This window comes from Triturus cristatus, chromosome 9 (assembly GCF_964204655.1).
Source record: "Triturus cristatus chromosome 9, aTriCri1.1, whole genome shotgun sequence".
NCBI lineage: Eukaryota > Metazoa > Chordata > Amphibia > Caudata > Salamandridae > Triturus > Triturus cristatus.
In genome coordinates, this window is record NC_140592.1 from 851,714,214 (window position 1) to 851,741,562 (window position 27,349).

General features: G+C 46.2%; 1 protein-coding gene across 5 annotated transcripts in view; it reads right to left on the minus strand.

Annotated features, from left to right (window-relative positions):
- LBHD2 (LBH domain containing 2) overlaps positions 1-15,265 on the minus strand; it is a 334,397-nt gene extending 319,132 nt beyond the window's left edge. Inside the window, exon 1 of one of the 5 annotated variants that reach the window (XM_085626324.1) lies at positions 15,082-15,265. The gene's annotated coding sequence lies outside the window, so the exon portion shown is untranslated. Of the gene's footprint in view, positions 1-14,607; positions 14,781-15,081 lie in introns of those variants that run through there. The other 4 variants (XM_085626321.1, XM_085626320.1, XM_085626323.1 and 1 more) reach the window with 4 other exon arrangements.
- Between the last annotated feature and the right edge of the window lie 12,084 nt (positions 15,266-27,349).

A 27,349-nucleotide genomic window follows, 5' to 3' on the forward strand; every position in this document is an offset into this window, starting at 1 on the left:
GCCTCCTCTCCAACCACAAATTCAATTACAGAAAAGCAACATAATACTTCATCAGAATCAAGTAGGAAACCAAAGGCCGCCCTGAAAGGGGTGTTTGGGATATGGGGAGTGGGTTTCCACGGCCAGACATACTTAAAATAGGGTCATCCAAAATTGAGTTTTTAGGTTTGACTTAATGAACGTTGGAATCTTATCTATTGCACCTGCAACATTCATGCAGGGCAAATCTTTCAGACCTATAATGGATCATGAAGCATGGTGTGCCATATAGATCTGCGAACTTCACAATAGGATGAGCAAGGCATGTGTGCATCATGCATGACGCTGGGGTTTAACCGCTGCAACACTCTAATGTACTCTTGAAAATGCACAGTTTTTAAAAAAAATACTTTGCCGAGAGGCATTTGCTGTAATAACTTGTGGGCATTTTACCATGTCACCTGACTGGAAAAAATTATTGATTTCTAAGTGGTTCGGAGAGTCGTATTGTTCACACCAATTACAACAAGTTCAGGGCCGGTTCTACCATTAGGCAAGACTAGGCGGCTGCCTAGGGTGGCAAAAGGGGAAGAATGGCAAAAAACATGAGTTTGGGAATATCTAATGCATTAATTCTTCTAGCCAGGGTGACAGGTGGAGAGAGTGATGGTGGTAAGTGGGAGGGGGCGGCATTTTTCAATTCTCGCCTAGGGCAGCTAAACACCTAGAAACGGCCCTGAACAAGTTATTGTACTCCTGCCCTCCCTCCTATCCCATGGAAAGGTGGACTAATGAACACGTTTGAGTGCCCCAGCACAGTAATAGCTTATTCCTCTTAAATTAGATTGTTCCAGAAAAATGTAAAGAAATTACATTGTAAACATCATAAACACCAAATGTTTGTTTTGTGGGTATACATCAGGGTCCTTCTGCCATCAATTGTTAATGATAGTAAATAAAAGGAAAAATTAGGTAAAGTTTAAACTGAACTTGCACTGTTTTTGGACTGGAAACGTTCTCTCTATATAGGAGCCGAAGCAAGGTCATGCCACAGCATTCACATTTTAACTGTATGCGGCTATACTGTACCTGATATTGTTAAGTGCGGTAGACAACTTCTCATAAAATGTTTCCTACTCAAGTACTTTTAGTCTGGTATTTATAATGGGAAAATACAGAACCTAAAAAAAAAACCACAGAACTAGATGAGCTCATTTACATGGAATCACTTCAGGCCCCTTTGTTATCACCCTGTGACCACCTCTCACACAATTCCCTGTGCTATAGAGTCCATCTACCTGTGCCCCATTGTACATCAATTTGTGCCTACTGCTGCACATTACCTCCTGTCCGCCTTTTTCGTCCCAGTCCATACCCATGAGCAGTCGTCCCCTGCCCAGAACATTATCAATAAACAAGTTCTCACTTCCCACCCTCCCAACATGGCTTCACAATTAGTAGTCCAGCAACATTCCTTAAAAGAGGAAATTCCTGTGACCACTTCCTGTAATACCAAGCCCAAATCTAAAGAAACCCCTGGGTTGGGAGGATAAGCGTAGACTGTGACGAGGAGGCCAGGACTCAGTGGGCCCGATTCACAGAACTAACTTAAGACAAAATCCTAAACTTACTACCATTTTGGTATTCACAGAAGGCACTTACTCATTTTGGTATTCACAGAAGGCACTTACTCATTTCGGTATTCACAGAAGTTAGGAGTCCTACCTTTAGGACTCCTAAATGCCTTCTGTGAATACCGAAAGTCTTAAAATTAGGATTTTTCTCAGTTTAGTAGTAGTATAGTTAGGACTCCTAACTTTAGGACTCCTAAATGCCTTCTGTGAATACCGAAAGTCTTAAAATTAGGATTTTTCTCAATTTAGTAGTCCTAAATTTAGGACTCCTAACTTTAGGACTCCTAAATGCCTTCTGTGAATACCGAAAGCCTTAAAATTAGGATTTTTCTCAGTTTAGTAGTAGTATAGTTAGGACTCCTAACTTTAGGACTCCTAAATGCCTTCTGTGAATACCGAAAGTCTTAAAATTAGGATTTTTCTCAATTTAGTAGTCCTAAGTTTAGACTTAGGACTACTAAATTGAGAAAAATCCTAATTTTAAGACTTTCGGTATTCACAGAAGGCATTTAGGAGTCCTAAAGTTAGGAGTCCTAACTATACTACTACTAAACTGAGAAAAATCCTAATTTTAAGGCTTTGGGTATTCACAGAAGGCATTTAGGAGTCCTAAAGTTAGGAGTCCTAACTTCTGTGAATACCGAAATGAGTAAGTGCCTTCTGTGAATACCAAAATGAGTAAGTGCCTTCTGTGAATACCAAAATGGTAGTAAGTTTAGGATTTTGTCTTAAGTTAGTTCTGTGAATCGGGCCCACAGTAATGAAGATTACTGGTAGGTAACCGGCGCATCACCCTATGCCTCTCCTAATGGACACAGTCCAATGCCTCTAAACTGCACTTTGCTAAATCCTTTAAGAAAACGGGCTGCATTAAAAAAAAAGTTGCTTCATTTAAAGCAAGTACATACATGGTGGTCTGCTGTCTCCAACAGGCCACCATTCCTGTGGTTTTTTTGCGATTCCCAATGGGTTGCACATTACGACCTACCTCATAATTTTTAATGAGGTAGGTCAACTGCAACCCACTAGGAATCGCAAACAGTGTTAAACACACTTTAGTACATAGCTGTTTGCGATTTCCTAATAGCACATCGCTAACATTTGCTATTAGGAAATCGAATACAGGAATCTTTGTTCATGTGGCCCTTAGTTTCCATTGGTGGTGCGGTGATACCGGAGCCAAGAGCCCTGAGGGACCAACTGAACCCTGATTATTGCTCTATTTTACAATTCAAATAGCTGCCGAGGGGGCATTTTGCTTCCTTGCACTATGACCGAAGACACACTGGCTACACACTGAGTGAGGAAGATGGACAGCGGGGATGAATGCACCGGAATAACAGTGTTGATTTTACAGGCGGAATGGGCAGTGGAAGCACTCCGCTAGGGTGTGGAGGTGCAAGGGGACTAGGTATGTTTGAAGGTAGGAGTCAGCATGCTAGGTGAGGGGGTGAGGATAAGAGGTGTTAGGAGTGGGTATCGACTTGCTTCCGGCTTAGCTTTAACCGATGGTTACACTGCAATGGGATCTTGGTTGATGAGTAGAATCTGGTACGGTGGTTAGTGATAGAGGGCTGAAAGTGAGGAGGTCTGAAAATGAGGAGTCACTTGAAGAGTGTTCTTTAACGAGGATGTCACAGAGTGACAGGGATTTTTCCTCGATGAGTGGGGTCTTCAACTCTTTCTTGAAGTGGAGGAGGGATAAAGCTTGCCGGATCTGGACTTGGATACATTTATAGATCTTTGGGTGTAGCTGGAAAGTGCCTAGCATTCAAGCTTATCTGTCTTATGTTTCTAGGATTTCAGACTTGTTATTCTGCAGCTGAATGTCTTGCAAACTATGTGGTCAGGCAGTCTGGCACTGCTAGATGGGCCAGCTTGAAAGACAGTGGCAGCTCCTCCGTTAAGGTGGAAAAGCGTTGACCCACTGGGCAAAAGGGAAAACTAAAATAACAATAACGTATTGTTTTATTTTTCCTACTGCATGCAGTCAGTGGCCTGTGTGCAGTGTGGGGCGGGTAGGGCTGGCCAGAGCAGGGGAGGAGTAGTTACTCCCAAAGTGCGCATGAACTGTTTGGCCAGCCCTCTTTGGCCGACGAAACAGTTCTTGCGCACTTTGCATGTTCATACCAGGCTGCATTACACAGCCTGTTGAGGAACGTGCCCAGGCTCCCTGTTCGAGTCTGAGCAATCACAACGCTGCATTGCAGTGTTGTGATTGGTTCAGGGGAGCTGCTGGCCGGACTGCAGAGGAAGAAGGAAAAGGACGCAGGAGAGGAAGCAGACTGCCGGCCGTTCTAAGGTAAGTGTTTTTTTTTATAATAGTTGATCCACCTCATTGTGTGATTCTGTGTATTTTTTTTAACAACATATATACTAAGATGGCTAAATGCAATGATGCATCTGCTGTATAGATCTTCGTTTTTTTCTGTGAGATGATAGGTTTTAATTCCATTCAGCCTGTCATCCGTGTGAGTTTTGTAAAATAAGCACCTTGAGTAAAGTGCCGCCTACTGTTAAAGTGCTTTGAGTCATGGGTGATACGGTCCTGCATTGGCAACCAGCTATTATCCCGGTTAGCTTATCAACCAATATGGAGGTGGAGTGGGCCTCAGAAGCAAATTGAACACGTTTGAAGCACTGCGCATATAAACGCAGACCACTCACTCGTCACAGGGGTGACTCAGTCCTTGGCATTGCGCTTCATAGTATTTCTCATTCACTTTCATAGAGGAAGTCTCTCACATCAGGCCCCAGGAGGATGAGGGCCACCTAAAACTTCCGGTCCATGCAGCTCGTGTAATAGTCAACAGCGACGAAGGGCTCCGATTTCCAATGCGGGACAAGAGCCAAGAAGCAGGATTTGGATTTTCGGTACAATTTAGCACTGCTGTTTTACATCATCCGACGCTGCCAAATATTCCACGGGTTCCTGAAAAGCAAGAAAGGAACGCGGGCTGTAATGTGAGCTGCAGCCGGACTGCTCGCCCCCGCCTGGCCAGAAACTGCGGCAGAGGGCCGGGGCCCACAACATACTGCATGACATACCAACCAACCCCAGGCAAAGGCAGAGCACTTCCACAGCCCCAGGGACAGAAAATAACGCAGCCTTACGCAAAGCACAGCACTCAGTTAAAGGGACAAACAGAACACAAATCTAAAATATAACCTTAGAGAATGGACTTTTGAAGACAGGTATAGATAGGTAAATGTTCTTTCATTTGGGTTTGGAAACCAAGGGACGGGGTCCAGGATATTAAGTAATGCAGGTACGACTAATTGAGGATCACCCTCCCATCCTAATTATCTTTGCATTTGCACTTATAAAGGGGCCAGGGTGGGAAAGTTACTGTAATGTGTCACATGACTTTCCGTTGTGTATGCCACACACACATGCCCTCGCACTGAGGGGGTCCTTAAACAGGGTGACCAGATCTTGAGAACCAAAAAACAGGACATTTCGCAAAAATAGGGGAAGGACTATATTTGTACATCAACAGAGCGGCAAAGAATGACAATGCTCATCAAGACAGAAACACAGAAAAGGCACTGAGAAAATAAATAAAATGCAATTTTTAAAACCAGCATCATACCTCTTAATTAAATTGCTTACTTATAACAGCTGCTAACTAGCCCTGCTTTGGAACACCTAAAAAATTGCCTCTCACTGTTTTCAGTTGAACATCTCTAAAAACCGGGACTTGTGCCAAATTTACAGAAATCTGCTGGGACAGCTGGAGAAAACCCAGGACTGGCCCAGCAAATCCGGGACATCTGGTCACCCTCTCCTTAAACAAGTGGTCGCGGCTGTGCATAGGCAGCTTCGGTCACAGTTCTCCCCAACCTTGGTGTCCGCTCTCTTATTTATTTGCCAGCACTCAAACTATTGGCATGACGCCACACTGGTGATAAGGAGAGGCATCCGTAGCCACCACACTGAGCCATGTCTATCCAGAGCGCAACAGATTTAGCGGTAAAAAGAAGACGTGGGTTAACAACAGCCTTTTCCAAGTACCACGCATCAGGAGTTAGACTAACACATTTTAGTGCTGGTGTCCGCATCATCGCACTAAAATGCATTAGTCACGCATACAGTGCTCCCTGACACTGTGGAGATGGTCATTAGGCTCTCCAAAAGCAGCCTGAGTGCAGTGCTTAATGTATGCACTGCCCTCTTTGCCTGCATGAGAGCTCCTTGCGATTGTAATCCCCGATGAAGACAGTCAATGGGGTACCCCGATGAAGACAGTCAATGGGGTACAATGTTCCAATTTGTTCTGTGGAGAGTATCAAAAAAGAAATTGTGCTCTCACGCGGCCCGCCCGGCTTCCCCACACGTATGGCTGCTGATCATCGGGTAGGGCCGCTGTTTGAACAAACATCACTGCCACTTATGATCATGATAAATTATCAACACAAAGTCATACTCTTTTTGTACGAGTCCATAATGTTAGGTGTTTGCGCAGTCCTTCAATTATTTTTCTATTAACCATGATTATTACCGGTGAAGGAAGTATTCATATCTGAAATGCACAGTAATTCAAAGATTTGAAAATAGGACTTGAATAGTGTTTACCAGTTACGCGATCATCATAAGAAATTTAAATCATTATACAATACAGCTTAAAATTGTCTCATAGCAATGTCCCTTAAAGTTACCCCCAATGTTTCCTTGTGGGCCCGTTGCATCATCACTGGTCCCGACGGGCGGCAGGCTGTATGAGCAGATTGTTGCTATTGCTGCGGCAGCACCTACCCAGACATTATGGCACCGCGCACACGACCCCTGAGTGTGGTCTGCTGATGACAGACACCTCAGGCAGGTGGTCAAGCGGGTAGTGCAGGCACTGGCGAACGCGGTGCATGGAGCAATGGACAGTACCAAGAGATCAACGACTTTGCACATGTGAAGTTTCCCAGGGCTTCATGCGATCTATGAAGCTCACCATGTCCCTGGCAGGCCCTCTCCCTGCAGAGCTCGCGAGCCTAAACCACTAACGGGGATCCCAACTGACCATCAGAAGCTTGACTGTCACCAAGCCTGAGCCTCCCGCTGCTGTTGTGCTAGAACAAACACTCCCACCAACTGACTGCCGTGTAGCTGTAGAGCAGGCAGTGTCTTGGCTCAGCATTTACAGAGAGTAAGAGAACTAAGTGGAAAGTTAAGTAGTCGTAGAAATTAGTTCACCTCTACCATTTTGGAGCAGTGGTGGTTCACCGGTGTTAAAGACTTTATTGCTCCTTTGGTTAATAGTGCTAGCATCCTCTGGCAACACCAATAGGCCTGCCTTATTCAGTTTATGTTCATTGCAGTGTAATAAATATTGGACCCAATAGCAGAAATCTCACTAAAAGTTACCCAAATGCTTGTCATGGATTCACTTGTGAGAAAGGGTCACTCAAAGGGTCACACATTTGGCAGTAGAATATCACTCATACACACACAGAAACTGTAAAAATGTTATACATAAGCTGAATGAAAACTTGGCATGTGGGCAGGAGGCACAGCATCAAGCTGATTACCACATAATCACTGCAAAGGCTTCTATCCCTCCCCCACCCTTGATTACTGGAAGCGGCCATGCTCACAGGGCACAGTACAAGAGAACAGAGCAAGGCTACAAAAAAGGAGGTCCACCTCAGGCAATAAAGCATCAAGTGCGCAACAAACCAGGGTCAGACTGGGACAGAAAATAGACCCAGTCACCAAAATAAAAGCAGCCCCCATTTGTGAATTAGAAAGCTAAAGAAGTGTCAAATTGGGCAGTTTTGAGCTTGTAAAGATATACCATATCAATATTTTGTAAGGTATCAAATACCACACGATCTGAGCTTGCTGCAGGAAATGTTTGTTTTAGTATAGGGGAAATCAACAGTAAAAACCGGCCTAGGAGACTCCAAAACAGACCCACAAATAGCCAAAAAACAGCCCACACACTGACCTATCGGACCAGCCCAACCGGGCACTGCCTGATTGCCTTATAGGCAGGGCCACTGGAATTATGTGATTTTCACATGATTATAGATTCGCTGCATTTGACAATTAATCGATCATCTGCTAAATATTCTGCAGATTTTAACAAAAAATGTATTTCGTGCTCAAATGGTTCAACAGTTACTAAAAACATAGCGATATATGTTGCCGCACAGTGGAAGGCCCTTTATAAAGGTTGATGGGTCATCTTTCTGTAGCTTATTGCTGTGTCTGAATGATAAATTGATACTAATGAGTTGCAACTAATGCCCAGACAGTGTTAACAAAATTAACAAAGATGGAGGACGGAACAAGCAGGGAAGCAGGAGGGGATGTGGAGATGGGCAAGTAACGATGGGGAAATAAAACCTTAATTGAAGAAAGTTCAGTGACAAAAATGAATGTGTCAATGCGTAATGTAACTGGTGAGCACGTAAAGCTCTCCAATACTATTGACTTATGTTCACGCTATGGCAAGACGGACGACGGAGCAAGCTCTCCAATACCATTGGATCATGCAAAAAAAAATTGAAAAGTGATGTTCATGTTTTAACAAATTTTAAAGAAATGTATTTGTTTATGTACATGCGCATGCCTTTTAGTGGCATGTGTGTATGTGTACCGGGGAGACAGCCTGAAAACACAAGTACTCCTATGGCGTTCTTGAAAACAAAGAAAAAAATTGCTCCGCAAACCAGGATCAGTGTAAGGAAACATGTACTTGGGCCATACGCTATGGGAGTGCCAAACACGGGAAGAGGGCATGACGAATGGCATCAAAGAAAATGAGAGTGATGCTGAAGTTTACCAATGGTATGAGGTGGGCGGTTTGGAAGGCCACAGATAGAACACAACACGTTTCTTCAAGACAGCACACGTGCTATCCAGCCGAGACCTAAAAATTACAAAATAATGAAGTAATACTATCTCAAAATGTGCCGTGTAATGCTGCATAATGTGCCTATTCTTGCGGCATAATTCGTCCCTCCCCTGCCACATAATTGAAGTGGCCCTGTCTGTAGGCCACTCCGCCGCTGCAACAAACCCAGACGCGCCACCAGGCCACAGCACCCCCAGACTAGGGTGCCAACAGTGGCAATATAGGTAGAATGAGCCAAACACATGAAAAGATGATAACGCCCGTGGCAGAAACAATGCCCTAAAACCTAGCAGCACCGCATCCAGTAGGAGGAACCAGCAACCCTGTACCCCCATTTAGTGAACTCAGCGACTCAGCAACTGCAGCACCCAGATAGCATATCTGGGCTGCCAGATTGTATAACTACTTCAAAGCCCCTAAAGAAACTGATGGTGAAACAAAAAGGTTACTGTTCCATTACAGTGGGCAAAGAAATATTTGATTTCTTCAGGAACCGCTCTAAAACCAGAGAACACCGACTACAGCAGTGCTGTGACAGCGCTGCACAAATATTTTGACTCAAGTGAATCCAGACTTAGAGCGATTCAAGCTTCGACAAGTGTGATATATATACACATATAAAGGGGGTAGTGAGAGACAGTTATCACTCCCACAGGTGATCCACAGGGAAGCAAGGCCTGCTTCTGCTTCCAGAACACATGTTAAGTACACGTATTGGCATGAATTGTGAATGTATCTGGCATCTTTGCGCACTGACATGTATAGCTGGCATCATTGGGCATTGACTTGGGAATGGATCTGGCCTGTATCCATCCCCTTTCACACCAGTGCTCCATATCAAACCAAGGAACTGGGCACGTCTAGGGAGCACCATCTCTGCCAAGGATCACACGTGCAGAGGGAGTATATAATGTGTGCGATACTAGCCGTGTCCCTGGCGTGCATTAACTACTATTATCCGGGGAGTGCGTCCAAGAGCCGAACCCAGTAATAGTGGGACATCCTGTAAGTCCGAAGGCTCAGCGAGGAACACTTGCCCTCCACGTGGGCTTTAAAAGGCCTAACTCCCCCGTGGCGTGGGTTGGGGAGGTCACACTAGACTAAGAAGCGAGAGCAGCTCTTATCGTGACTAATGCAAACACGTAACCCCCTCCAAGAACACGACATAGTTGAAGGCGGAGTTAATTTGCGGTTGTGCGCGATCGCCTTCAGAGAGGACTGTCAGCGCAATATACTCACCTCCGTAACAACCACCTCCGTTCTCTAGTCTGATTTATCAAGGGTGCTGTATACTCCCCGCACGCCCCCTCCCCTGCTGCCGGAAATCACGCGGATCTGTGCCCGGGTGCATTTGAGGCACACAGATGAGGGCGGCACCGCCGTGGTATCTACCATCCCGAACACTGCAGCCTGTTGACTCGCCAGAGCCGACAAGGGGTGGAGGTACAGCCAGAAAACATGCCAAGCACATGCATGAAGACTGTGCCCTACACCCTTTACTTTGTTAATGGTCGCGAGCGGGGCACCCACCACCCCAAAGATCACACGTGCATATAGTAAACATGCCAAGAACGTGCATGAACACATGATGCTACAGAGCCCATGCTACAGGCAGCAGGGTCTAGAACATATCTACGCCCAGGGGCCACACGTGCATATGCAGCAAACATGCCGAGCACATCCTTGGAGACAGGATGTTAGAGAAGACATACTATGGATGTCAGAGTATGTAACTAGCACACATGGCAAACATATGCATGGCGAATGTGCCATGCTCTGTATACTTGGTCAAGTTTCAGAGCCTGACGTAGGAGGGCAACCCCGCACCCCAAAGAGCTTACATGTGTTTTCAGAAAGCATGCCAAGCCGGAGCTTGAAGACATGATGCTATATAAGACGTCCTATATGCAGACGGCACAGCCTGGAACATAGGTACACAACCCAAGAGTACAAGTCTGCCACTGCCAAGCACATCTATAAACACATCATGCAACAGCAGTCATGCGATTCATTCTGAAACACACCTTCCCAAAGATTCCTCGTGGTTATCCAGCAAACATGCCAAGCTCACGTCTGAAGATCGGATGCGGCAGTGGGCATGTCGCAAATTCTGAACGGCACCCACATTAAAGATCATACGTGTAAAATCCGAAAAACACGCCAAGCATATGCGCGAAGACGTAATGCGACAGTGCGCATGCAACAGATTCTAAAGAGCGCCCACTTTAAAGATCATACCCGTGTATCCACTAAGCATGCCAAGCACATGCCTGAAGATGTGATTCAACAGTGGGCAAGCTACAGATTCCGAAACACACTGGATCCCGTGCGTGCATCCAGAAAAACATACCAAGGACATGTCTGAAGACGATCCTGAAGTGAACATGCTGCAAAGGGCAGAGTTTCAAACACCCACACCCCAAAGATTACACACCTTCATCCATCAAGCATGCATGTCATGCACATGCCTGAAAAGATTTTACTAGGGGCGACCTGCTAGAGGGTGCGGAGTCCGAAACACCCTCACCCCAAAGATCCCACAGAGGTATCCAGCGAGCAAGCCAAGCCCATGCTGATGACATATGATGCACATTGGCTACACCACATAGGCCTGCCCTCGAAACACCCCTTCACTAAGGTCACATTCATGTATCCAAAGCAAAACCAAAGGAAATGATGGACGGAGTGTTGAACATTGCAAGCACTCTCCCCCAGTCAACTGATCTGGGTTTAATCCATCACCGTTCTTTAGCCCACTCTGCCACCCCAGTTCAGACATGGCCATATGCAAATCAGTCTGACCCTGTGCCTCATGGGAACAGTCCAGCCCGAACTGCCAAGCCATGTCTTCCCTGGACCCGAAACAAGCTTCCTAGGATCGGTTTCTGGCATTTCAGCTGTCTTCAGCCAGGCTTGCTTGAATCCAGTGGCAAAGTGAGCAAGGGACTCACGTCTGAGCATACCCTGCCAACTTATGGCGAACAAAGCAAAACCAAAGGAAATGATGGACGGAGTGTTGAACATTGCAAGCACTCTCCCCCAGTCAACTGATCTGGGTTTAATCCATCACCGTTCTTTAGCCCACTCTGCCACCCCAGTTCAGACATGGCCATATGCAAATCAGTCTGACCCTGTGCCTCATGGGAACAGTCCAGCCCGAACTGCCAAGCCATGTGGACCGGAAACAAGCTTCCTAGGACCGGTTTCTGGCATTTCAGCTGTCTTCAGCCAGGCTTGCTTGAATCCAGTGGCAAAGTGAGCAAGGGACTCACGTCTGAGCATACCCTGCCAACTTATGGCGAACAAAGCAAAACCAAAGGAAATGATGGACGGAGTGTTGAACACTGCAAGCACTCTCCCCCAGTCAACTGATCTGGGTTTAATCCATCACCGTTCTTTAGCCCACTCTGCCACCCCAGTTCAGACATGGCCATATGCAAATCAGTCTGACCCTGTGCCTCATGGGAACAGTCCAGCCCGAACTGCCAAGCCATGTCTTCCCTGGACCGGAAACAAGCTTCCTAGGACCGGTTTCTGGCATTTCAGCTGTCTTCAGCCAGGCTTGCTTGAATCCAGTGGCAAAGTGAGCAAGGGACTCACGTCTGAGCATACCCTGCCAACTTATGGCGAACAAAGCAAAACCAAAGGAAATGATGGACGGAGTGTTGAACATTGCAAGCACTCTCCCCCAGTCAACTGATCTGGGTTTAATCCATCACCGTTCTTTAGCCCACTCTGCCACCCCAGTTCAGACATGGCTATATGCAAATCAGTCTGACCCTGTGCCTCATGGGAACAGTCCAGCCCGAACTGCCAAGCCATGTCTTCCCTGGACCGGAAACAAGCTTCCTAGGACCGGTTTCTGGCATTTCAGCTGTCTTCAGCCAGGCTTGCTTGAATCCAGTGGCAAAGTGAGCAAGGGACTCACGTCTGAGCATACCCTGCCAACTTATGGCGAACAAAGCAAAACCAAAGGAAATGATGGACGGAGTGTTGAACATTGCAAGCACTCTCCCCCAGTCAACTGATCTGGGTTTAATCCATCACCGTTCTTTAGCCCACTCTGCCACCCCAGTTCAGACATGGCCATAGGCTAGAGGGTGCGGAGTCCGAAACACCCTCACCCCAAAGATCCCACAGAGGTATCCAGCGAGCAAGCCAAGCCCATGCTGATGACATATGATGCACATTGGCTACACCACATAGGCCTGCCCTCGAAACACCCCTTCACTAAGGTCACATTCATGTATCCAACAGACATGGTGCAGTAGTGGACATGCTGCATAGGGCAACGAGCCCACGTGTTTGTCCAGCAAACGTGCCAACAGCAAGCATGCAGAAATGGCTTCAGTGAGTGTTTAACAACCCCACTCTGAGTGTCTGTGTGATTCAAGCAAACTCGTGTGGCAAGTTTGGCCACGCAGCCTCCTCGGAGAGGCAGGGGTGCAGCCTGGTGGCATCCGGCTCCCGTTACAGTGTAACCAGCAAACAGGATAGGCACGAGTGTGTGTGTACACACATTAAACTGCAGTGGAGGGCAACCGCCCACAGCAGCATTCTCGCCCAGAGGCGTGCACTCACAGACAGGAGTGCAGGCACGCGCACAGGCTTGGTCTGGTGCAGTGATACATATAGAATTTCAGACAGGCAGGAATGGAGTACATACATCACCATCAGCGTGAAGCAGAATGTAGCGCAGTAGACTCAGGAAGCACCCAAGCGCTACATATCACACTGACTATCAAAATCAATCAGAAAAGAGTCATATTCAGCATTTCCTAAATCCATGTAATTTATGTTGAGTTTTGACGGCCTTTGGATTCTCGTGCGAGTAGATACAATCTTGCAAACACACTCTAAAGGGGAACATGCAGACACAAGTCTCACACACATACACAGGCATCAATTTACATAAACACAGAGACACACATGCACACACAAACATGGAATACATGAACATGCAGACATGCTACAACGCGCCCAAACTCAACCACACAACTACACACATGCATACTCACACAGGCACGGATGTATGCACACGCATAGGAGATATTTTCCTTCGTCTATTTACTCTCAAACGTGTGGTAACTCAGATACACAATAATGACAAACACATGTGCACAAAAACAAACACTGAAATATATAATGGGACATATACAAACATACAGCTCTGCACACGTATCTCCTGCATAATGAGAAGTGCAGGAGCACTTGAACAACATGCAAACACTTGTTGCAGACACTTTGAGACACACGCTTGCCATGATTCACTCACAGATGGAGAAACATACAGCTCAAGGAGGCTCAGAGACCCCAGTTCCACACCCCGGCTCTTCTCACAAACCCCTCTTTGTCTCTTCTGAACACCGAGCATGCCTCACTCACTCCCACCCCGTCCCCGCATACAGATGTTCCAAGAGCTTGGTTTTCTTGCAGGCAGGTCTTACAATGCGCCCCTCTGTAACCCGGGGGCCGCAGCGGGGACTTATTTTTAACTCCACTTCCTTCCTCTCGATATGCAGCCAGAGGTCCCTGCGCGCACAGATCGGGAGATAGCTCCCGCGTCCCCAGCACGGAAAACAGACGTAGTAGGCGCTGTAAGCGCAAACTGCTGCGCTGGAGGCAGGGGGAAACGATGAAGGAGACAGACGAATGGATATAAAGGGTCGGTTGAGCTGGAGAAGAGACAGTAACAAACATGGTGGCGATGCCAGGAATACCCCTATTCCGGTGTGCCCCTTCACTGCACAGGTATACATTCCTGTACAGCAATACACAGCTGCCGTTCAGGACACCGGGTTATTTTGCCTCTGCTGCACGCTGTACACTGCCCCCCTTCCCACAAGTAGTGGCACTATGCACGCAGTGCCCTCATATACACGAAGTAGCAGCGCAGTGCCATGGGGATGGGTTCGAGTATGCAGTGGCTCTGTCAGTACACTACAGACACTCTCGGGCGTTTCACGTGTGCTAGAAATATGCATAGGCAGAGCTGTGAGGTCAGCAGTGTGCTCGGCACTGCTTGTGCTGCGCCCCTAGCCACTACCGGCTTCGCGCCTGCTGCACCTGTGGATCAGCGCGTGCCCTGTGCTAGGTGCTTCCCGCCCTGCTAGCATGGGTCCCGGCGGCGCCGCTCTCACCTGTGCTCCAAAGCCTGGGTGTCAGGGAGTGGACACGGACCGTGGCATGGAGCTGCTCCCTCGGCTCGGAGGAGGTCTGTGCAGGAAGGAGGGAGAGCGAGCGACCTAAGAGCGGCACCGAGACCCTCCTCGCAGCGCGCGGCACCGCCCGCAGGACTCCTCCTCACAGCCCTGTCACAGCTCGAGCGTCCGCGCTGTGCATGCCAAGTGTGCCTCAGACCGGCTCGGCAGCCACAGGAGGCAGGCACCGCGAGCGCGTGTCCGCCCGTGCAGGGTCAGCTGCAGCCCCGACAGGCCAGCATGTGTGCACCGACTCGAGGGTAGTACATCTACCGGGGATGTCTCTTTGGAGGGCAGTCAGAGAAAGCACCAACCTGGTGGTGTACGTAAAACTGGGGGGCAACACGGTATGTCATAGACGGACAGTATACGGTTGTGTGTCCCATTCTGCTGCAACGCTGCTGCTGTCCATACCTGTGCAAGAACTCTCCATTCCCTTTATCCGCTGCAGCTCTCCATGGTGTCCATACCTGAGTGTCTCTGTGCAATGACCCTCTGCCTGCAGCAGCCTCGGGAGCTAAGGGCTAAGATACAGCACAGACAGGGGCACGTGCTGAGCGCACCACAGAGACACCAGTGTAGCCAAGGAAGGCTCTCTGCTGCTGCAGCAGGGCAAGAGCCCATACGTTAACCCCCCCCCCCCCCCCACTCCCCACCCCTGTCTTCTGGTGTCCATACTTGGGTATCGGGGACCCTTTGAATCTTGCAGCCCTTCATACGCCGGTGCCTCGACAGGGGGCCCCCTTTAGCTACACCTGCTACTGCCTTCCTGAGGTATGCACCTGAGCAAGCAGGGCGTCCTACCTGTTACAGCCCTTCATGAGCCCTCTTTTGTCCCATTCTGTGCAAGGACCCTGTTCTCCCTTCCCCTGCTTCTTCTACCTTCCTGATGCCGAAACGCAAGCTCGATGCCTGCTTCAGCCACAGTGAGCCACCCCTCCATGTCTCTCTATACATCAGAATGGCACATCACCTGGTACGGAACTTCAAGTTACCTTACCTGGATAGGGAGCCCCCCTCGCCTCTCACCCCTTCTTGCTGCCTTTCCTGATATCTGGACCTGGAGAAGGAGGGCGTTCTGCTTTGTACAGCGCTTAAGATGGCAAACACTGGGTGTTATTCCTGTGCACCAGCTAAATGATCCCCGGAATCCATAACTGGGCCTGTCACGCACTCTGCTTGTTTTCGTACCTGGGCGTCAGACCCAGTTCAGAGGGCCTCAAGGCAAACAATGGCTACTGGATCTAATCGGGGTGTTTGAGGCTGTTCGCCAGTATGTCCTGGGGCTCGTCCTACTACACATCTGCAAACTGGGCCAACTACAACCCTTCCTGCACATGACTCTCAGAGTAGTGAGGGCGAGCCTTCACTAGAGGACAAGAGGTCAGAACTCAACAATCAACCCACAGACACTAGGAGTCAATATTCAGCCTAGTGCTCACCAGTTTGTTTTGTAAAAGAAAGTACGTTTACTTATATAGCAGAACTACATACTACATAATTACATTTTCAAATACAGGATGCACTCCTAATCACAACTCTCCCTCTTTGTGGGCGCTACACCCCTCCTCTACTCAATGAGCTATTCTCCCCTAGGTGGCCTTATTGGCTATAGTCCCCCCCAGCAGTCTCAAGCAGAGGCATGCATGTTGCTCACATGCAGATAAAGTTCCCCACAGTTTTAAATGTTCACTCAGGAACTTTGATCTTACTCCTGCTGAAGTTGTGCACAAAAACAGCCCCAAGTCCTTGTGGTCAAGTCAGTGTTTTACAGTTCTCTGTACCGGCCACAGGAGGGGACCCACAGTACTCACTTGCTGTCTCACGATCAAAGGGGAGTTGCAGAGCAGCCCACATCTCCAGTGTGCATGACTATCCAGGGGAACAGATGAATGAAGTTCAGCAGGTTTAGGTGTAGTAATCCCTGAACCGTAGGCAGTTGCAACCCCTATCCAGGATGACGGATATGGCAGTAGTGGTCCTCGTCTAGGTCCATGCACACAAATGCCACAGCAAGGTAGATGTAACCCATGTATGGGTCGATGCCGGTGGCATTACGAAACTTGGTGGCCCCCCTGCAAGTACTTGGAGGGGCCCCTTCCCTCTCCACCCACCACCTACCACTTTTGCTGAGGGGCTTGCAGGGACTACGGGGGCTTGTGTTACACCATTGGTCGATGCAGATGAAGGCAGTTGCACCCATCTCAGACCTATCAGCTCTCTCAAAGCAGTCACAGCTTCTCAGGCCAGCACGGCAGTGCCAGTGCCAAATCCCTTCCCTCTGCAAGTGTTAGGGGCACCAGCCGCAGCCCGTGCAGGTTAGAGCAACAGACGACTATGAGGGAAAAATGATTATTTATTTAATTTTCCCTTGTCATCGTCCATCGAAATCCCCCCCAACCCGGACCCACCGCCCCACCGCTCTTACCTGCACGGGCTGTGACTGGGGGTCACATCAATGGTGAGGAGTTCTTGGTGGCAACCATGGAGGGAGTCCCGGGGAGCCACTTATAGTATGGATCACCCACTGGTGTACTATCTTACACAGTTCATTTTTTCTGGGTGTTCCCTACACTAGGAACACTCTTGGTTTGTCCTCCTGGACAGTGTTTCCGACCATAAGGCCAGGCAGACACCCTCCCTTTCTCAGCATGCTCACAGGCTTTTCAGCACTAGTCAGACTCTCAGAAGGGCTATTCTAGCCTCCGTAGAAGGGAAAGGAATACCACCCTGACTTCTGCACACTCCCTGCACTTCACAACTGTGTAGGCATGGCTCCAGCATTCGGCGTGTGATGGCCATGATGATGCATAATGAGCGAGGGGTGCTTCCACTGTCATTTGTTTCAAGGAATATCTTAGGGTACCAAAAGAAGGGTGTTGCTTACCACAGCAACCTCATTGGAATAGCTGCAGCTTCATCATCTCTTTAACTAACCTCTCTCTGAGGGATAAACTTCCATCAGCAGACCATATTACCACCTTTCATCATATCAACAAAATTCACCTCTCGAGCAGAACATAATACATCATCATAACATTGGTCTTATCAACAGCCATTCAACACAGAAGCACGCCTTTGATGCCAACGATCTCCTACCTGAATCCAAATTCCACGTTGCCTGCCTCAGCGAGATTTGGCTTGCCCATAGCACCACTCTCTTCCTATATGTACTTTTCCCCACAAATTTAGAAGATTTTGGTCTGAAACAAGGAATGAATAAAAAAAGAGGTGGTGGCATACTTTAACTAACCAGTTAGATCAACTTTCTCTGAGCTACCTATCAAAGCTTACCTTTCAGTCGAATGTATCACTGCTGCTCCAAAACCAATCTTAACATTTAATTCAGATCAGATCAGAATATGCTTTATTCGATTTAAAAAGTATTAAACCATAAAAGCACAATGCATATTAAATAAGCATACATTACATCAAGATAATTTGAATAACTCGGGGGGTACGCCAGGGTTGCGTACTGGCCCCTACACTGTTCAGCCTATATGTAAATGGACTGATCGATGATCTAAATAGTCTCAGGGATAATGATGCCCCGCGTTTGACCTCTGGTCGGGTGCCCGCTCTGATGTTCGCGGACGATACATTGTTGTTGTCGCGGACATAATCGGGCATCCAGCGGGTTCTGGACGGGTTTTTGACCTTTTGCGCCTCGCGGGGATTGGAGATCAACCTGGGGAAAACTAAGTTTATGATCTTCAATCCCCCGAGGCACACGCGTCCGAACCCTGTACTAGGTGGTGTACCCCTAGAAAGAGTCAAGACCTTTATATATCTGGGAGTCACGCTGGCTGAGCATTTCGTTTGGGACGCTCAAGTAGCCAAATCTTCCCTGAGGCTTTCTCAGATAACGGGGGGTATCAGCAGATTCCATAGAATCTCTATATTTAAACCTGTCACCCCTGTTCTAGAGATTTATAAAACACAGGTGAGGTCAGCAGCCTTGTATGCTGCGGAACTTTGGAGCCACACAAATACATCCAATTTACGGAAGGTAGAACAAGCCTTTATGCGTGGTCTAGTTGGTCTCCCTCAGAGCACGCCTCTTATACCACTGCGCCTGGACATGGATCTGGAATCCGTCAGTGAACTGGCGGCTGCCCGACCATTACTTTATTGGAGAAGGCTTTGGTCCGTCCCTGAGCTTGCAATTTTTAGAGCGGAATTTAATGCAATCTGGGGACAGTTAAACTACAAGAATATACCATGGCTACTCCAAATAAAAACTTCCCTTTATCAAGTCGGTTTGCCCCAACTTTTGGATTCCCCGGGTACCAGCTGCGAGAGGACTCAAAGGTCCGAGATATTGGCGGCTTTTAGATTATATAACTCTAAAATACTATGCTGCTCGACCTCCTTGGGCAGGTTGACCTCTGAGTTTTTAATGGTGAAAACTGACTCTAAGCTGGAGGTATTCTTGGATCTAGTACAGCCTCCTCTAGCAAGAAAATTATATATTCAGCTGAGACATGGCTCTCTCCCAATCGGGGTGCTAACATCTAGATGGGAAAAACTGATGGAGGGCATTTGTCCAGCTTGCAAAACTTGTAATGAAGATATCACCCATATTATGTTCTTTTGTCCAGCATATAGTATGATTCGAAAATGTTGGCTTATTCCTCTGTGCAAAAATGTGGGCCTCAGACAATGTGTACAAGCCTGTAGAGTCCTGACTTATGACACTGATCCTCTTATTGTTTATGCAGTCTCCCGCTTTTTATATGGGATGTGGCGGAGAAGGATGAGTTTTATTTAGTAATGGTCTAGCCTGCAGCTTTTATTCTTTTTTACTGCTAAATAATCATGATAACTTACTGTTTAATAACTTCTTAAAAATTTATTTTTTGTATTTATGGTCTTACTTTTGTACTTGTATATATTTTATTGTACTTTCATGGTCTTATGGCCAAAATAAAGTTATTCAAACGAAACAAATAAAATAGATTTAAAAAGAGACTCAGGCAATTTAAGCAAGAGGAGGGCCATCCAATGTCGTCCGGTGTCTAACCACCCCTTTCAGGTATTTGACAATATGATCAGTCGCAGGTCCATCATTAAAATATTGCAACTTTAAAAAGGCAGGTCGACATTGTCTCAGGCCGTACCACTTTAAAATGGTAAAATCCATTTTGTCCTAAGCATAGAATAAAATTTGCAGAAAAACATAACATGAATTGTCGACTGAGCAGGGATATTATCACACGGACATGAACGTAGGGAGTGAGACCAATCATTAGTAGTTGGAAAAGGGACCCTGATGTGAAAAATTCCAAGGCGTAAACGGGTCAGTAACAACCTATCATAGACTCCTATGGTATTTAATAAGTATGGATGTATACCTGAGTGAGTCAGGAGTAGTTGGTGTGCTCTCACTGACAGTTTCACAATATTAATGACTAGATTAATAGACTCCAAATGATCTAAACATAATGATTTCAGATTATTTCTGGTGACATTATTCAAACTGTCAGGGTTAGAAAAGTACTCAGGGTGTCCTAAATCCTCTAGGAAATTTTTAACGTAGGTCAACCAGGGAATGCGATCTGTCCCATCAAGAGACAGGTAATCGTTGATCAGGTCCCTTTTCAATCTGGTAGAGGTGCTGGTCCAAACGTTGTGCCACAGCAGGATAGGCTGCATTTTAATCTGATCCGACAGATAAGACAAACCCAGCTCAGCGTGGCATATGAATATGGCTGTACTGTTTGGGAGCACTAGGAGATATCTCAAAAACCTATTTTCTACTAGCTGCAGGGTCTCTACATTAGCATAACCCCAGATGCCCGCTCGAAACGTAGCAATCGGTATACATTTAGCTTTGTAGATTGCTAGTAAATCAGCGATTGGGCGCCTTCCTAACTTTCTGGCAAAGTGAATCAATGCACCGGTTGCTCTACAAAATACTAATTTTCTAGATTCTATAGCCTTAGACCATAGACCCCTTCTTTCAAATACAATGCCCAAGTATGAGAAGTGTTTAGTAAATTCGAGTTTCCTATTATCAATGAAGAAATCTCGGCACTTGATACAAGGCTTGCAGCATTTCATTGTAAATGTTTTGTTTATATTTACATGGAGGTCAAGATTTGACATATAGGCAGAAAAGCTTGAGATGACTTTTTGTAGGCCAAGGGGTGTGCGAGCCAATAGGACAGCATTGTCCGCATATAACAATGCTCCAATTGGTCGTCTATTAGTACATGGTAGATCCTGACAGTCACTTCTCAATTTTGCTCCCAGACTGTTAGTATAAAGGGTAAACAGGAGGGGTGCTAGCATGCACCCCTGCCTCACCCCCTTCTTTACAGGGAAGCTGTGGCTGAGTTCGCCACCACTTCAGTAGCGCACCCGGGCCCTGGCATCTAGGTAGGACTGTTTTAAAAAATGTAGGATGAGTGGATCAACCCCCATGGTCTCTAGAATACTCCATAGCTTCTGGTCGTTAATGCAATCAAAAGCTGAACTCAAATCAACAAAACATAAAAATAAACTCCCCCTTTTGGCCTGTAGATATTTTCCCAGCAGGAGATTCAGATTCAGACTCTGTTCGACGGTTCCCACGCCTTGACGGAAGCCGTACTTTAGTTCTGAAATTATGCCCTTTTCCTCCACTTAAAGCTGGAGGCGATTTAAGATGACACGCCCAGCCACCTTTGCAAAAGAATCCAGTAGGGATATTGGTCTATAACAGGACGGGTCGTCACGGTTACCTTTCTTATAAATAGGAACGAGTATGGACTCCATCCAGGTGGCTTTGAATCCCAAGGTACAGCAAGCCTTCAGGACCAAAGCTAACAAGGGTCCCCAGAGTACTGGACTTGATATAAATAAATCCACTGGTATACTATCTGGGCCCGGGGCCTTACTGCCCATACTCACATTTATAGCTTAAATCACCTCCTGGGCATCAAAATCAATCTCAATCGGAAGATAATTTGAGGAGTTTACGCTTAAGACCTCTTCGTTTTGGGGATCTACCTGGTTGTTGTAAAGACCAAAGAAGTGAGTCACCCAATTATCCTCCCCTATTGTTATTTCAATGCTGGGCGTATTACCCGGAGCAAGAAATGGGGCATTCACGGCTTTCCAAAAACCTGTCATGTCTTTCAAATCTGATGCTCGTTTTAGATTTTGCCATAATTCTAACCTTATGGCTGATTTACGTTCCTTAAGGGACATCTTGTATGCTAATCTGGCCCCTTTTTATTGCTCCTCGATCTTTTATGGGCTTATGTAAGACAGTTATCAGGGCTGCATGAGCTTTTGAACATTTGGAGTCGAACCAGCCACTCCTCTGATCTGCCTGATCTTTGCTTTTTACCCGTAATCTGTTTTGTATAGACTGAGATATGTTTATGAAGGAGCTAAGAACGTCAGACTTGTTAGCAGTTTTGTCGAGGCAGACCATGAAGTCGTCTTTACAAATAGCTAAAAGGTGCTTACATCATTGGGATGGGTTGACGCCTGCCCATGTGACTGTATAGCCATTTTGTCTATTAATAACAATATCTTCCGCCAGGTGGGTAGTCATGTTTTGCTAGATAGCACCTTGGCAGAAAGATCTAGGAGAACGCTAATAGGGTAGTGGTCACTAAAAGTAACGGGATGTACTTTAAAATAGTGTATTCTGTCAGCGTATCTGTTTGATAATAGTATATGGTCTATAACTGAAGACAGACCGCAACCATTAAAAGTGTTACTAAAAGGAATTGGGACTAAACATATATTATTAGCAAAGCCCAGATCCAAAGTATATTTTAACAAATTAAATTGGTCACCGGGAGCATAATGTAAAAAATGGGATGAATCGTTATAGTCATCTAGTTCAATACCATGGATATCTTCCACTGTATGTGGGCAGGGTTCACAATTAAAGTCCTCAACCCAAATTATGCAGTAGTCTTTGCCAGAACTCCTTTTAATATTATCCAGGTCTCTCTGCAGGTGCATTAAAATTTGTTCAATATCCACAGCGGGTATGTTATTATAAAAATGTATTAGAACTAAATAATGAGTATTGTCTACATTAATTTTAAGCACCTGATAATAGATCTTGGACTCCACAAAGTCTATCTTGCGTGTATTTAACCTACAGGCCACGTAACTACAAAGGACACCCTTGTTCCTCCCCTGGCTCGAAGAAACCGCCGGACTGAAGAATGTTTTATGACCCTTAATATGTTGTATATTATCCATCCAGGTTTCTTGAGTACATATAATATCAAATTTATAGATAAATTCCAGCCAAGCAGGGGTGGTCAATTTGGCTTTAAGGCCTGCCATATTCCAAAACAGAATTTCCATTTTATTACCTTTTCATAAAGCTTTATTCGACAATTAAGTCATAAAAGCACAAACATTTAAAAAGAATCACCACTAATTTCATATGCTACTCATTTTTTAAAACATCTATATTCAATCTTTTTATATAAGTAGTTAAAATGTTATTAAATCCCCATGACAACTATCATGTTATATAATTAAAGTTATAATAATAAAAGAATTCATTACTAACGCACAGCAATGATTTCCATACAGATGTTTATCATTGCCATTACAAAAATAAAAATAGGAAATTCATTTCTTAGCAGCATAGTTATGTTCTGTAAACACAAGACTAATACCATATGTGGGCAAATATATTACTACAATGGCATCTGCCAAACTAGCCACTATCTGTCTAAACGCAGAATCTGTGAACGGATGGACCATGCCCAATTCAAAAATTTAGCCATCGCAATGGCTATGGGCGGAGAGGAATCGGTACCTAATATTCGTAAAGCCTCTACATGTCTTCTGATGCCCATAGCATTACATATGGGCTTCACCCACTTGCGACGTGGAGCCATATATAGCGGGCAAAAGAACAGTAGATGGGATACAGATTCTTGTTGGTCCATACACATAGGGCACTTATCGTTGGTTGATCCAACCCACTTAGCGGTAAATAACTTTGTTGGCAAAGTACCTACTCTAAATTGGAAATAGAATTTACGATCATACGGTTTCTCAGTAAGATCCCAACACTTCTCTAGTGCAGGCCAAGACTTATGGTCTAAAAAACGTCCAGTGAGATGGGAAGAAAGTCCTGTGCAGCAAGCTGATGTGAAAACCATTTCCCAATACCTTTCCTTCAGGATCTTCTTTGAAGGAAAAACAGCGGTAGAGGGTTCATCCCATAAAGCCATCATATCCAATCTGACTAACAGGGAACGGATCTCCTTAAGCCACTTAATTTTATGGTAGAGATCTGATTGGATAACATCAGTGAGGCCCTGAGCATAATATATTAATTCCTCAGTGCACCATATTCTACGCCAAAATAGTAGGGGACGAAGTTTGGCCATATTTGCTACTGTTTTCCTTCCCAAGTCCAAGAAAAGGGGCCTCATGGGGGTACTTTGCGGGACACCAGTTATTTCACGTAGGAATGCATTCTCTGCTATTGTTAGGTGCTTTAGATTTTCAAACCCCCATAACGCAGCTCCATACAGGGCCGAGCTCAATACCTTCATGCCATAAATTTCTAATGCGGAGCTAATAGGTTTAGTAAAGGATGATTTGAATTTGGTTAAAAGAATCCCAGCTTGCTGCTGATGCTTTAGGACTACCAGGTCAAGTTGCCTTTTCCAACACATGTTCTTCTGAAGGGTAACACCTAGGTAAGAAAAGGCATTGACCTGTTCTAAGGGAAGTTCATTCATATACACTCTACCTTTAAAAGATTTATGCTCTTTAAAGGACATAAATTTAGTCTTAGCAGCGTTGATTTCCAATCCACGGATGAGGCAAAATGTCATTACTTCTAGGCCCAGGCTGAGGTACACAATCAATAGGGGAAAGGACGGCATAGGGGCAATCGAGGCTCTTTGATATATCACTATGAGAGATGTTTATAGTGAATTGAGTTGTTCCATTCTGGGTAATATAATTATTAGGAATGACACCTGCCTCAATGTCAACTTGCTCGACGTTAGCCACGGGGACTATACATGGCGAGATTATTCCAGGAGTTTGGGATTGAGCCAAATTACTTCTACCATTTCTAAGTCAATCGATTTCCTCCAGGGAAGAAAGCACCTCAAATGTGTTAAACAAGGGAAGTCTGGGTTGGGAATAGTTCATGGGGTAAGCCAGGGTCTGCTGTGTTACATAAGAAATATAGTTTGTAGGAGGATAAAAATAACCCAGGGGCAGTACATTTATACCATGATTGGTCACATGATTGGAACCCTGTCGGCGCAAGATCTCTTGCTTTAGGTTTGGTGCTCTAAATATGAGAATAATGCAGTCGCCAGGGAGCCTCTTATCTCTTTTCCCCACCCATCTTACTCTCCTTGCCATTTTAAACTCCCTAAATAGGACATCGGTTAGACCAGATTTGGATCCGAGCCAACAAAGGGCCTTATTTTGTAAGGACTCCCAAGATTCAGTTGACTTAGAGGTGAGTTGTGGTACATTCGCCAATAATATTGTGTAAGGTGTGGCTTCTGGTGGTAGATTAAGGCCACCTCCTCTCTGTTTACCCTGTCCCTTTCCCTTAGAATAGTACACAAATTGGGCACCCTTAGAGAGTCACTGTGCGCTATTTGGGCTGGCACTTTGTTATGATTTAAATTAGGAGTGCTCTTAAAGCCAACACTTTCCCGGGGATTGATTGTGAGATATCTGCCGAAAGGGGGTTAGCTGCCCTGCCGTCATTTAATGTGCTCACTGAGCGATTATGCAGTGTGTTATTTAAGCCTACACCCTGTACTTTACTCAACAGGTCCTCGATGACCGATGTCATGGCCAATAATTTCTCTAGGGAAACCAGGGCTGAGTTTTGATGGTCAGAAGCATTACCGGACCCCTGGCCCTCCCTCGACACCTGAGGGTTCACAGGGGTGGAAGACAACTCTAAACGTCCAGACAAGTTAGTCAATACGCCATCCAGATGCTCTAGACGACCGTCTAATGGAGCAACATTTTTGTCTATGGATTCCTTAATCCGTTCAAGGACAGTGTCCAAGGCAGTCACACCAGCAGCAATAGTGGCAGTTTTATCCTCCAAGAAGCAAGGCTGCATTAGCGAAAAGTCATCCGTAGTCTGTGTATCTATGGAACAGGTCCTCGCCTCAGAATTGCACTGAGGATTACACTGAGGCCCCTTTTGTTGTTTTTACTTTAGCGAGCCAGCACCCTTCTTGCGATTCACAGATGCCTTCGTCTTAGCCCTTGTGCCATCTGTGGAGAGGTGGGAAGTCCGGGTCCTAGAGGCTATACCGGGCCCGTTATTAGTATCGATATGTGGTGCTGTCAAATCATCAAATGCGAGGGCCGGGGTATCCAGGGCGACCAGTGCTGCCCCCGAATTGAGTAGTGATGAGAAAATTTGAGTTTGGGTTTGATTTTGATTTTGGGGAATACCAGCCAGGTTATGTGTTCCTAATGAGGATCGCCTCAGCAGTATTGAAGGGTCTAGAGTCTGCCGCCTCTCTGTTAATTCTATTTCGTGGCAGAGCAGTGATTCTGCCCTCAATATAAAGGCCTCCAAAGTCCCCTTGGCTCCCTTGCTCACAATCGCTGTGGGGTTGCTCATTATTGAGTTGTCAATATAAGTCTCTCCGCTACAATAATAAGTACCAGTCACAGTGCACGCAGAACGCGGAGGCAGAAAGTAAAATCAAAAGACAGTACCTGGAGATCAGTGAAGGATTGCTGGAGGTCTGTTGTTAGAGAGAGGGCCCAGCCCAGACTCCTTCGGGTTCCGATGGGTGTGGATGGGCCCGCCCTTGGCCCGCGCGCATCCCGCAGTGCGGAAAGCCAGCAGCGCTCTTAACGTGCCTCCAGGCCGCGGCGGTGGCTCTGGGAGATGTGGTCTCCTGGCAGGAAGATGTCAGGCTGAGCAGAGCAGGGCAAACGATGGCCATTCCCCTCACGGCGGTGAAGTATGCACGTAAGCGTGTCCCATTAATTCATTAATGGAGTATTCCACTAAAATCACACTTACAATCCCACATTCCTGAACAAATTCCTCAAATCGTCTTTCTACCTACAAACCGTTAGTAAAAAAAATGTGTTGATAGTTGATTCCAATCTTGGAGCCAAAAGAACAGATTCTGAGCCAGTAACACACGTCCTTCAAAGTATGGACAGGTACCCTAGGCTTCAACCACACACACATTACTGGACATACACTTGACCTTGTGTTTTCCCAGAGCCTCACACCTTGGTCTTGTCACTCACCAAACTATTACCTGGTGTACAACAGTCCTATGCAGTTCAGAAACCCAAAGGTTTGCCTTCAATGATGACCCTGTGGGAGAAAAAGGAAGGCTGCCATTATATGTCCACTTCCCTCTATGACTATCTCAAGACTAAATGGGTGGCTGTCTTTTGAACTCATTTCCCCTCTTAGTCTCCATCCCATTCCCATTTGTCTGTTCAGGATAATGTGGGCTACCTCTGTAACAATTGCTGTGCCAATCCTCAATGGAGAACTCTGTACGGACAGGTCATGGTCATGATCATTGAGCACAACTCATTTTCTGTTACTCCTTTGCTTCTCCTACATATCTATTGGGATTCTGTCCTGGGACCTTGCCCTACACTATGTGCAACAGGCTCATAAGACTGTCAGATTAGCATTGTTAAGGGCAATGTTGGGGTACATCAGGAGTCTGCA